This window comes from Sus scrofa, chromosome 5 (genome assembly GCF_000003025.6).
Source record: "Sus scrofa isolate TJ Tabasco breed Duroc chromosome 5, Sscrofa11.1, whole genome shotgun sequence".
Lineage (NCBI taxonomy): Eukaryota > Metazoa > Chordata > Mammalia > Artiodactyla > Suidae > Sus > Sus scrofa.
The window spans coordinates 35,448,737-35,460,985 of NC_010447.5; the positions used below are offsets into that span (position 1 = coordinate 35,448,737).

The window sequence follows — 12,249 nt, forward strand, 5'->3', positions numbered from 1 at the left end:
CAGAGACCTTGCATTTGCTGTTTCTTCTTCTCAGAAAGCCCCTCTGCACAGATGCCTGCACGGCCCACTCTCTTGCTTCCTTCAGGTCTTATTCAGATGGTACTCCTCAGTGAGCCCTCCCCTGGCCATTCTCATCTGCAGTTCTCCCTCCCTGCCCTCCCACTGCCTACTTCCCCATCCTTGCTTTACTTTCCCTAATTACCACCTGATATTATAAATATTTTTGTTATCTATGTGTTAATTGTCTGCCTCTCTAGAATGTGAACTCTCTGGAATGTAAAGGGCGAGAGTTTGTGTCAGTTTTGTTTGGTTGCTCTGTTTCCAGAACCAAGGACAACATCTTGACATAGCAAGGACTCAGTAACTATTTGTTGAATAAGTGAAAATGATGAAGGGATTGTTTTCCTAGGCCAAGAATAGAATGTTAATTAACCTCCTGAATATAATTAAAGCCTTAAGGCTTTTGGCACTTAAGTAGATCAATTTTAAGTTTTAAGGACTTGCTTATGAAACAAGATCTATTATATAGCACATATAATAGTTGGTCCCTTAACACTGAATACTCTGTGTATGAAGATATATTTATATATCTGCATATATTTATTCATAGATAATATAACCTACCAGGCAAACACATTCCTTTTATAGCACCTGACTAAGTTTAGTTTACACATCAAACAAGAACTTAAACCTTAGTAATATGCTGCTCTTTTTCTTCTAAGAATTTCTATCCTTGCTTCTCTTTGAGCATGACTTGATACCTGTATTGCAAAAGAGCACCTTTTGAGAATTATAGTTAATATACTTAAGAATTTAAACTAGAACTCAGGGAGCAGTTTCCCCCTTTTCATAAGAATTTTCAATAAAATGAAAACAATCGATTTTTTCATCTTAGAACCAGAATGTAAGTGAAATAGTCAACAGGGAAAGAAATCACAGGACGTGAAATTCTTTCACGATTTTTTTGTTAACCACATTTTTGGGGTTTTAGTGCTTAGTTTTGTTTTTACTATCCCTAGTATGTCAAGAAATTCTTATTCTCATAAAAAGCCATCCTGGAGCTATGGCAGTAAAGTGACATAAGAATATATGTTCTACTAGCCAGAGATAGTAATTAAATATAATTATTAGAATAAATGTTTTCCTTCATTATTCTAAATTTACCATCTAGGGAACTACTCTTGTTAATGCTCTTCCATTATACACCTTTTTTTTTCCTTTTTAAAAATTTCCTTTATCTTACCCACATTCTGTAGAACAAACAAAAACTTTACATTTTAAATGACTTTTATTGAAAAAAGTTGCCTATCTTGACAAGGAAAGAATTTAAGTTTAGAAATTGTATTATATATTTTCCATTTATACCTCAGAATAAACTAAGTTCTTTTTTTTTTCAAATGGTCTGTTCTTTTAGTTTGTCTCTATTCCAAAGTTTGCGATATTCAATTTTTCTTTCTTTCTGTAACTAATACATCTCTTCCTCTGAAAAAGATTTACCAGGTTTTTGCCACATGTTCTGTCCTGGGCTACGAGTATAAGCTCAGGGTGGAGGTTGAAAAGCATTTGGAAATGAAAAGAAAAGCATGTTCTCAAACGTTTTGAATTTCATGGAAAAATACCACCTCTTCCGACGTTTCATACACAAGACAAAGCAACAGCACAAGCCAACATTAGAAGTCAACGTTAGTGCTGGTCAACAATTGACTGTCCATGGTGACTTGGCACTGAAATGGTCACTCAAGAACTTGTTTAACACTGCAGAAAACATTGATCTTACTTTTAAGAGACTTCAACTGAGTTAGTACCTAAGGATGTTCAACTACTTAGTATAGCCACTTCTTCCCATGCTGGAGATAATACACATATCTTTACAACATTCCAAGCAGCCTCAACATTGAGGTGTTAAAACACTTATTAATATAATTCCTTGCTCCATTTTCTTTGTCTTCTTGCCAGTAGCATGAACCTGCAATGAACAAGCTGCCACCACAATTATACAAATTCGCAAGCAAAAGACAGAAAGAAAAAATGCCTAAAGAAAAAAAAAAAGTGAGTGAAGAATAAAACTGTACTCACACTAATTGAAAAGGATAATACTTTTATTAATGTCTGAAATAGTGTTTGCTTCATCTATCTATGAAAAGAGAGATTACCAAACAAATTATTGGTATTAAAATCACTCCAGGCACTATTGTTCATTTCCATGTCATTTTATTTTTTTCTCTCATTGGAGAATCTCTTTTCCCTAAATATCATTCATGGCACTAAGATCAGTTTGTAAACAACTATTTATTTGTATCTGTTTTTAATCAATGTCTCTCACTCCCACTAGACCATAAGCCCCAGAAGGTCAGGGACCATTTCCATTTCACTCACCATTCTGTCCTTAGTGCCAAACACAGTGCCAAATCTACTAAGTTCTCAGTAAATATTTATTCAACAAATAAGTAAATGTCCCTTGTACAGCATCTTTGTGTCTGGCTTGCTTAAATCTGTAAAAGGGGTCAATAAATTCTTATGAATTAAATTACAAGGCTAGCCTTAAGGAGGGTGGTTTGGGAATTACTAATTTATTCATCAAATCACTGAAATAATAATTGTAAGTCATTTGTAACTTTCCTTCGGGCATGTGCTTAATTTAATGCAATTTTGCTAAACCCAGTTCAAATTATAGCTTTCTCTTTTTTCATACTCTAAATAAGTAGACTTTTTTTCAGCAAAAGCATATGAGTCAGACTTTTCTCTCCCTCAAAGGAGTGATTTCCCCTAGCTATTCAAAATAATAAGAGGATGAAGTTCGGTCAAATTTCCATTGATAAGCAGTTAGTGTTGGTGTTGAAAAACTAAGAATATTTAAATGTATATAGAGATCATGATTAATGAACCAGGTACCAGTTGCTTAATAACAGTGCTTTTTCTGAATATTTTTTCCTGACAAAGTAACTGAACAAAACCTTGTTTCAAGCCATAGAGATGCAGGTTTGGTGTTTTACTGATACCTGCTTCATACCCACAGTGATGTGCCTCTCAGCAGATAGCCCATAGTATTTGACACTGCGCCTACCCGTCTTCCTGGCCCCAGTTTCTCTGGGCTTCCTTCCAGCGCCCTTTTCTAACTGTTCCTTTTTAGTCTATTCTAACTCTTCTTCTTGATTTCTCCTCAAAGCGTTGAGACTTCTCAGATTTGTCTACTCTCACTCTTCTCTCAGAATGAAGCAGGATGAAGTAGAGCCTGACAACATAGATTTCGAGTCAGCCTGCTTGAAGTCCAATCCCAGATCTAACATTCTGTAGCTGTGTGATCTTGGGCATCAATGTCCTCATCGATAAGGCATATCTTGCTTCATTGCACTTTGCAGATATTGCATTTTTTACAACTAAAGGTTTGTGGCAACACTGTGTCAAGCAAGTCAATCAGTGCCATCCAATAGTATTTGCTCACCTCGTGTCTCTGTTATCACGTTTTGGTAATTCTTGCTGTATTTCAAAGGCTTCATTATTATATTTGTTATGGCGATCTTTGGCTAGAGATCTTTGATGTTACTATTGTAATTGTTTTGGGCTCATGAACTGTGCCCATATAAGAAGGTGAACTTAATTGAGTGTTGAACAACAAAGGATTTAGAATATTACATACACTTAGTTGATAAAGCAGTAGCAGGATTTGAGAGAACCGGATCCAACTTTGAAAGTTATACTCATGGACAAACGCTATCAAACGGCATCATGCTACAGAGAAAGAAAGAGTCAACAGATGCGGCAAACATCATGGTTGTCTTATTTTAGGAAATTGCCACAGCCACCCCAATCTATAGCAACCACTACCCTGATCAATCAGCAGCCACCAACAATGAGGCAAGACACTCCATCGGCAAAAAGAAGGTTCCCTACAAAGTGGGGAAGTTAATAGTACCTGTCTCATGGAGTTGTTCTGAGGATTAAATGGGATAATACCTGTAAAATGCTGAGAACTGTGCCCAATGAGTAATTAGTGCTCAATAAATGTAAGATAATATTTATCTACAGTGTCTTCTTCCACAATTACACCAATTTTCACATTTATATCCATTACCTCTCACCATCAGTATCAACCATGACCACTTCATCAGCTGGAATTCCCACACATAAGGACATCTCTTTCCCCTCTCTCTGAAGTACCAGTGTGAATACCCAGTTGAGTTTTAGACCACCCAAACTCAACATACCCAAATCTGGACTCTTCTTTCCTAAATCTGCTCATTTTTTAATAGCACCACATTTCTACCAACCAGCCAGCTTGCAAACTGTATCCATTGTATTCTTCTAGCTGGTATATCCAGCAAATAATAGTGCCCAATAAGTATATCTTGAATCAGTAGTCTTTCTGCTACTTTCTCCCTTCAATTAGTTCCAGGCCCCGATGTCAAAGTTAGCATCCTAAGGCATAAGTCCTTTCCTACCCATCCATCTACAAAGCATCTGAACTTCAATTCTATCTTCTCCTAACCTTCATTTTTATAGCTTTATTCTTCTCACTATACCTTTTAAAAAGCCTAAAAGTCAACAAATTGAATTAATAACAATTTCCCAAATAGGTTCTAAGCTTTTCTTCAACCATCCCTTTGCTCATACTGTTCTCTGCTCTTAAATGTCTTTCTCTAATGATAAATTACTGCCCACCCTTTAAGATCCATCTCAGATGCCAGTCTGCTCCATAAAAGCTTCCCTGATTCCACCAGCAGGGCATTTTCTGGCCTCCAAACTCCTATAACTGTGGAACTTTTCCTAATGAATTTCCCATACCCTGCATTCTAGTGTAGTTATTTGTCTAAATCTTGAATCTTCCTTGCCAAATTGAGAGGTCACATAGTGTATAGGACAGGGTCAAACTTGCTTCATACTTAAGAGAAGATTTTCAAGTTCTTTGAGCATCAATTTCCTCATCATGGGATGGGAAGAATGTCATGAAAACATAAAAACTGCTGTTTACAAATACTATTAATGAGGGATAATATTTTCCCATTGTAAGTAGAAAACTACCACAATCAGGTTATATATACATAAAATATTATCCCTCATTAATATATATATATTTTATATATATATACACACATACACTAAGAACACTGAAATGAAATAGATAAAATGCTAACAGCTCTTATTTTCAAGTGGTGGGGTTGAACATGATTTTAATTTTGTTCTATAAACCATTTGTTTTCAATATTTCTACAACTAGCTAATATTCCTTTTGTAACTAACTTATCAAAAAAAAATATGGAATGCCTTCAGAAACTATATTATGGCCTGATGATACAAAAGAGATTAAGAAAAATGATGTTTATATAGAGGAAAAAACTTTAATTACTTGGGAAATACCATTCACAAAAGGGGAGGGAGGCATTTATGCCTTCAAAATGCATCAAATTTCAACCATACTATGGCTGGAAAAGACTCACGTAGAATAAAGAACCTTAGGGAGTTCCCATCGTGGCTCAGCAGTTAACGAACCCAGCTAGTATCCATTAGGATGTGGGTTCAATCTCTGGCCTTGCTCGGTGGGTTAAGGATCTGGCATTGCTGTGAGCTGTGGTGTAGGTCAGAAGCTACAGCTCCAATTCAACTCCTAGTCTGGGAGCCTCCATATGCTGCAGGTGCAGCCCTAAAAAAAAATTTTTTTTAAATAAAGAAGCTTAGAAATCACGTGACAAAAATATTTGCCATCATAATTGGTTAGGGCATTGACACAGCTCCTGAGTTTTGGTTTCTTTCAGCCCTGCATCCAAATAATCATTTGGAGAGAGCAACACAGACACAGAGGTCACTGCAAAAACCTGTGATCAAGAATTCATGTCTGGCTCAAATCAAAGACTCTATGTCAAGAAAAATTTGAAGCAGCGAAAGTTCTTGTTATATAAGCACCCTTCATGACTTTGAAACTTTTCTCAACTGAAAACTTGACATAACCAAAGTTAAATTTACTATCTTTTTTTTTCAAAGCCTCATCCTCTTCCAAGGCTTAAAAGTGTGGTTTGGGGGGGTCCAGTAGGCCACAGATTCAATGTCAAACTTTACTACTTAATGGCACGGCAACTTCGTTAATTTCTCTGAGACTCATTTTCCTTATTGGTTTAAAAGAGGATAATATATTCACCCTGTGGGTCATTGAAAGGAATAAACTTTTTAAAAGATGCATTTAAGTCCCTCAGCACAGCACCTGGCACAAATAAGAATTCAAAAACAGTAGCAATATTTTATAATAAATAACCGTCATCTACCCAGTTCCCCAGGCTAAAGGCATCAGAGGCATTGCAACCACTCTGTCCCCTGTGAGTACCATAATCACCAAGTTCTGCCAATTCTGCCCCCTGAAACATCTCAGGAATCTAACACCTTGCCACATCCACTGCTACATGCTAACTGTAGTGTTTCTCACCTCTTGCTCAAATATGTATATACCCATATCAGTGAGAGCTCCTGACTCTGGCTCCCACAGTGCCCTGTGCTGACACTAAATTTCTCTTTTCCCAAAGATAAAATGTGACAATATCATTCCCCTGTTTAAAGATGCCCTGGCCCCCTGCTGCACCCAGGATCAAGCCCAGGCTTAATGAGAAGACCCATTTCACAATTCCTCTGTCTTAGCGTAACTCTCCAGCTTCTCCTCATGCCAGTTTCCCAAGCCTCACAGATGTTCACCCTAAGCTAGAACCGTGCTAATTATTGTCTAAAAATTTCCTTTTGTCCTCATCAAGCCCCAGGGATGGCCTTCCACTCCTCTTCACTTAACAAACTCCTGCTGAGCCTTCAAGAACATGCTCTAACCATCACCTTCTCTATGAAGCTTTGCTCTGACTCACAGTTAGTTCTTCCCTCCTTTCTACCCTAACAGCATTTTTCTCTGTCCCTGTTATTATCTTCCATTTTAATTTTCTGTCTTCCATGTCTGTCTTCTCGTCGCAATGGTAGATAACTTGAAATCTGGCACCATACGTATTTATTCCCATGTTTCAGTAGTGCTCAGCCTCTATTGAATTGCTACAGATGTCCTTGGATAAATAAACTCTAATTAAAACTGAGAATTGAGGCTTTACTAAAACTGGAAAATGAGGCCTGCTCAATGTAACTCTGTTTCACTAGCAAATGTTCCCAACCAAGGTGATCTCAAAATTTTGTGAAACACTCTACTTTTGCATAAAACCACAGTAAATGTTTAAACTACCATGTCATTAGCAGAGAAAAAAGTGAAAGATCCATTTGCCTGTTTCAGTCTTCCTGTCTCTATAGAGTTGAACAGATTCTCTCAAGGAAAAAAAAAGCTTAAGAAAAGAATGGAAAGTCTCAGAGTTCCTGCTGTGGCATAGCAGGTTAAGGATCCAGCATTGCCTCGCCTGTGGCCTATGTTGCAGCTGCAGCTCGGATTCAATCCCTGGCCCAGGAGCTTCCATATGCCTTGGGTGCAGCCAAAAAGAAAAGAAAAGAAAAGAAAAGAAAAAAAAAAAGGGAAAGTCTTTTATTGCTACCATATATTAAGTGCTTACTGCATGTGAGGCCTTAAGACACATTAGCTCTCATTCTGCTAACAATTTTACAAACTTAATACAATTATCCTCAGCTTGCAGAAGAAACTGAGCTTCAGAGAGGAAGCTGCTCCACGTCCCACTACTTATAAGTGACAGAGCAGAGATCTGAACCTTGGTCTGTAAGAACCCAAAATCTGTACCATGCTGCCCTTCTTGCAGGTGACCAAGCCAATGACCCTCGAGCCATTCTACCCACTCCCACCAATCTGATGGGAGCTTTCTTAGGGAGAAAATGGGGGTGGGAAAAACAGAGAGAACGTGACCAAAGGAAAGTGAAGGATGGTAAGGAAATGACAGGGATCACCTCTTAGAAAAATGTATTTAGAATAAAATAGAATATATGTATCTTTAAAGCTATCATGAAATCTCTGCCAAGTACAATCTCAAATTGATGCAAAAGAAGAAAATGCTATGAAACAAAATCAAAATAATAGTTCTTGTTAAATTAAAACAAACAGGCTCATTTTATTAATCCACAAACCTAACAACACTCAACAAAAAGTTTCTGTAAATTTTAATTGCAGAAATCTGGACAACGTTTTATTATGACTCATTGACTTCAGCCACAAAGTTTGTGCAATATATTTTGCCCTGCTTTATGAGAGTGTAATTGCAGTGAAATGCTACTATGCATACTCAGTTAAAACACACTAGACTTATCAAAATAAAGCATCTGGGGAAGTAGCGTGCTCTGCATTTGTTTACTTTCCTTTATAAACCTTGCATGTCCATGCAATAAAATCCATAAATTTGTTCTTCTTAGTGAGCTGTGCAATTCCTTCTCCTTATTCTTCTTATTTCTGCTCGACACCTCTGTTTTTCTTTGCTGAAATATGTTTATCCATTGTGATTTATTCCCTAATGTTTGAGAGAGAGCTCACTCCCAACATATAGAATAGCTTCTACTAGCTATTCTTACAAATATGTGCCCAGAGAAGGAAACAGGAAGTTCTGCCCCGTACTCTGCAAAGGAGAACATGTCCAGTGATGGCTGCTCACTCACCTGAACTGACGACTTCCTTTCTCCTTTCTCTGGGTTTTGCTCTCAGTGGTACTTCCCACCCTTTTCTCATCAAACAAGTTCTAATGCTCCTTTCTTCTGTGTCTCTTTCTCTTATGAAAATTGTTTATGCCATGAATATTCCATGCTGATGTTTATAGGTCCATGATCCCTTTGACCAAAATGTCAAGGTCACACATGCTGACAATGCAGAATCTTGGAGGATTTTTAAAATAGACTATGTTGGGAATGGTATCCCATATATTATATAAAAACCCCTAGTGGCATCTGAAGAAGGACCCTCCAAGCAAACATATCAACATTTCCGCAGCAAATTGAGGGAATATTAACGTGAGATGAGAGAAAGACAATAAACAGATTCAGGTCTGTTGTGTTCAGACTGTGCCACCAAATTTGTTTCAAAAAACCCTTTCTTTTTCAGAGCTCTTAAGGATTTCAGAATTGCAGCTGAGAGATTGTGGATCTGTATATATTCAAGCAACAGGCCTTAGGAGATGCGTCTCTGCCAGTATGAACCTGTTAGCACCTCATTATTCTGGAGCAAGGTATGTGCTCTGTCTGAGCCCTGATGTTGCATGTGGGGAGGGAAAGACTGGAGGTTTGGGATTGGCATGTGCACACCGAGGTATATGGAACGATTGGTCAACGGGGATCTGCTGCATAGCAGAGAAGTCTACCTGACATTCTGTGATAATCTATATGGGAACAGAATTTGAAAGAAAATGGATGTGTGTATATGCATTACTGAAGAATCACTTTGTTCTACAGCAGAAATCACAATCTTGTAAATCAAACGATACTTCAATAAAATTTTAAAAATGGAAAAAAAAACAAAAAAAGTAACTATCTTACAAGTCAGAAAATACATAAATAAATATGAGCATGTGAACATGATAGATGGTTTAAAAATCCTCTAGGGAGGCCAGAAAAAGATCCCTCACATTGGGCATATGGAAGAGCTTGTCTGGATACTAAAGCGATATTTGGCAGAATTTTAAAAGCATATGAATAAGCTGAAAGATCATTTAATTTTAAGTGTTTTATTATTTTTTTTCTCATCAATCATATTTTTAGTTTGAAAAGAAAACCTACCCCTGGTTTACATGTGAGTTTGATTGGACACATGTTCCCAGGAAGCTGGCTGCATATCAGTAGAACCATGTTCATTATCATACATGAAATAAAACAAGGGAATCAAAATGAGCTAAAGAATTGATAATATCATGTACCACTGTCCTTTCTTTTAGCTTACTGTGAACATGTGGATATATTTAAAGGTTTCCTTTATGTTGGATAATATCAAAGACAGATCCGATTGATACTATATAATAGGCTATTTCAAAGTAATGAATTAGCTGAACTAATGCTTTCTTGCTAAACAAATAATTCTGAAGGAAAATAGATCTTTATTCTTAAATCCTCCTCCCCTCTCAATTAATTAGACTTTGTTGGTAAAAGGAAGTTAAGAAATTCAGCATAAGCCTGATTATATCATGAATGTAAAATGAGCAGGGCAAATAATGGGTTCTATACTCTTTCAAGCAAGTTAAATAAGTCCATAATAGCCCACCAGTTGTGTAAACACTATTTCACTATACTTGTAAAAGAAATATTGACTTACCTGTTAACTAAAATTATCCTGGCATGCTTCAACTAAGCTTATTAGTAATTCATGCGGTGTACACGAATTTTTTAATGTGGACTTTTATCAAAGATTAAAGAATTAGGAAATCATCCAGTTAGCAAGGCCAGGAACACGTACCAGACTGTACTTTACCAGAACTGATTTTAGGAACTTGCAATCTAAGGGATTTCAATCCTGGCATGAGATAGTCCCGTCACAAACACCAGCTCATTAATAGTCAGATACCTTTCAAAATCATAAATAAGAACATCTCACCCAGACAAAATACCAAATGAATCTACTTTTGTTTATACCCTTACTATCACATGGGAGGGGAGAGTTGTTTTTCTCTGACATCTCACCAGTATGTATTCCTGTGAGTAACTGGTTGAGAGAAACTAGAAATACATGTTTTTAAGGGGGAAAGGGTTGAATACATACGTGTCCCTACTCTTCACATAAAAAAAACACCATTCTTTGCCAAGGGGGAGGAGGAGGGAGTGGGGTGGCTGGGGAGCTTGGGGTTAATAGATACAAACTATTGCCTTTGGAATGGATAAGCAATGAGATCCTGCTGTGTCTAGTCACTTATAATGGAGCATGATAATGTGCAAAAATAGAATATGTACATGTATGTATAACTGGCTCACCATGCTGTACAGTAGAAAAAAAATGTATTGGGGAAATAACTATTAAAAAACAATAATAATAAAGGTAATCGAAAGATAAAAAAAAAACCCACACCATTCTGATTCCACTTTTTTCTTTACTAAGATATGTTAATTTCTTTCTCAATAAAATGATAGTAAACAAAAGATCTTATCCAGTTTGTCTCATTGTAGCTAGAATTCCTAAGGGATTTGGAAAGGGTATAGAACTTAAAGTCAAAAAACTCAGGTTAGGGTTCTGGTTCCATTGGTGATTTTCTGGTCACCATGAGGAAAACCACTTACATTTCCTATCCTTAAATCTGGGGTAAGAATAGTATCTACCTCCCAAGGCTGTTATGAGGACCAACTGAGAACATGTGAATGTGTAAACGATTAAGTCAATACTTATGATCCTTATCAAGCAATTTGATAACTTGATCTTATAAATTAAATCGTATTTACCATGAAACAGAAAGCCTACTACTACTACTCAGTGGCCTTACTAGAACTTCTTCTGGTAGTGCACAAGGAATCTGATTTGCTGTATTTTCATCTTTATTAGCTAAAATAAAGTGATTATCATACATTCATTCAGGCAATAAAATCATATTAGCAGAACCATTCCTATTTTCACCCCATATGTTTTCTATGTTTTAAGGTCTACAAGACCTTGAGTTTTCATCAGCACATTCAAATATTCATGCTTCCTGGGATTCTAGGTTTTTACAGAGTGTCCCTGATTGCAAGTGATCAGAGCTAAATCCTTATTCATGACCTCAAGCAACAACAAGATAAAACAAAATTGATTGGTTCACCCAAATGGGAGGTGATGGAATAGAAAAGCTATAGATCCACATGTTTAAAAGAGAACCGTAGAATTTTGTTTCTCTCCTTGCTGGTGCTGATGTTCAGTCCCTAGTGAGCTTTCTCCACAGGCAGAATGACAACCCCCCTGAGCTCCAGGCTTCCTTTTCCTCAGAACTCATGAAGCCCAAGCAGAAGAACCTCTGAACCCAGAGTCCATGACAATCCCCTATGTGGATTCAGATTGCTCAGCTTGGGTCATACTCCTACCCCAGGGTCACCATGTGATCCAGAGCCCTACCAGAGACACCTGAGGTTTGGGAGGTATTTTCCCAAAGGGAAAGTGTGGAGTGCTCTTACCAAAAGGAAAGAGGAGGAATGCTGGACATGCAAAAAAATAAACAAATAAATAAAAGTAACAGATGTTCATCACACCAGGCTTCATCCAGCAGATAGCTGACTTTCCCTCTTGTCACTGAATCAGAAATCCCTCTTCTTTACATGAATTTGTTAATAAGGTTCAATTCCTAAACAGATGAGGAAAGGCACTAACACAGGTTGAAAATCTACTCTGCTCTAAGCCAGGTTCCA

At 37.2% G+C, this 12,249-nt stretch overlaps 1 protein-coding gene across 8 annotated transcripts in view; it reads right to left on the reverse strand.

Annotated features, from left to right (window-relative positions):
* The window catches only part of TSPAN8 (tetraspanin 8), a 272,045-nt gene that overhangs the window by 237,993 nt on the left and 21,803 nt on the right, over nucleotides 1–12,249 (reverse strand). The window lies entirely within an intron of this gene.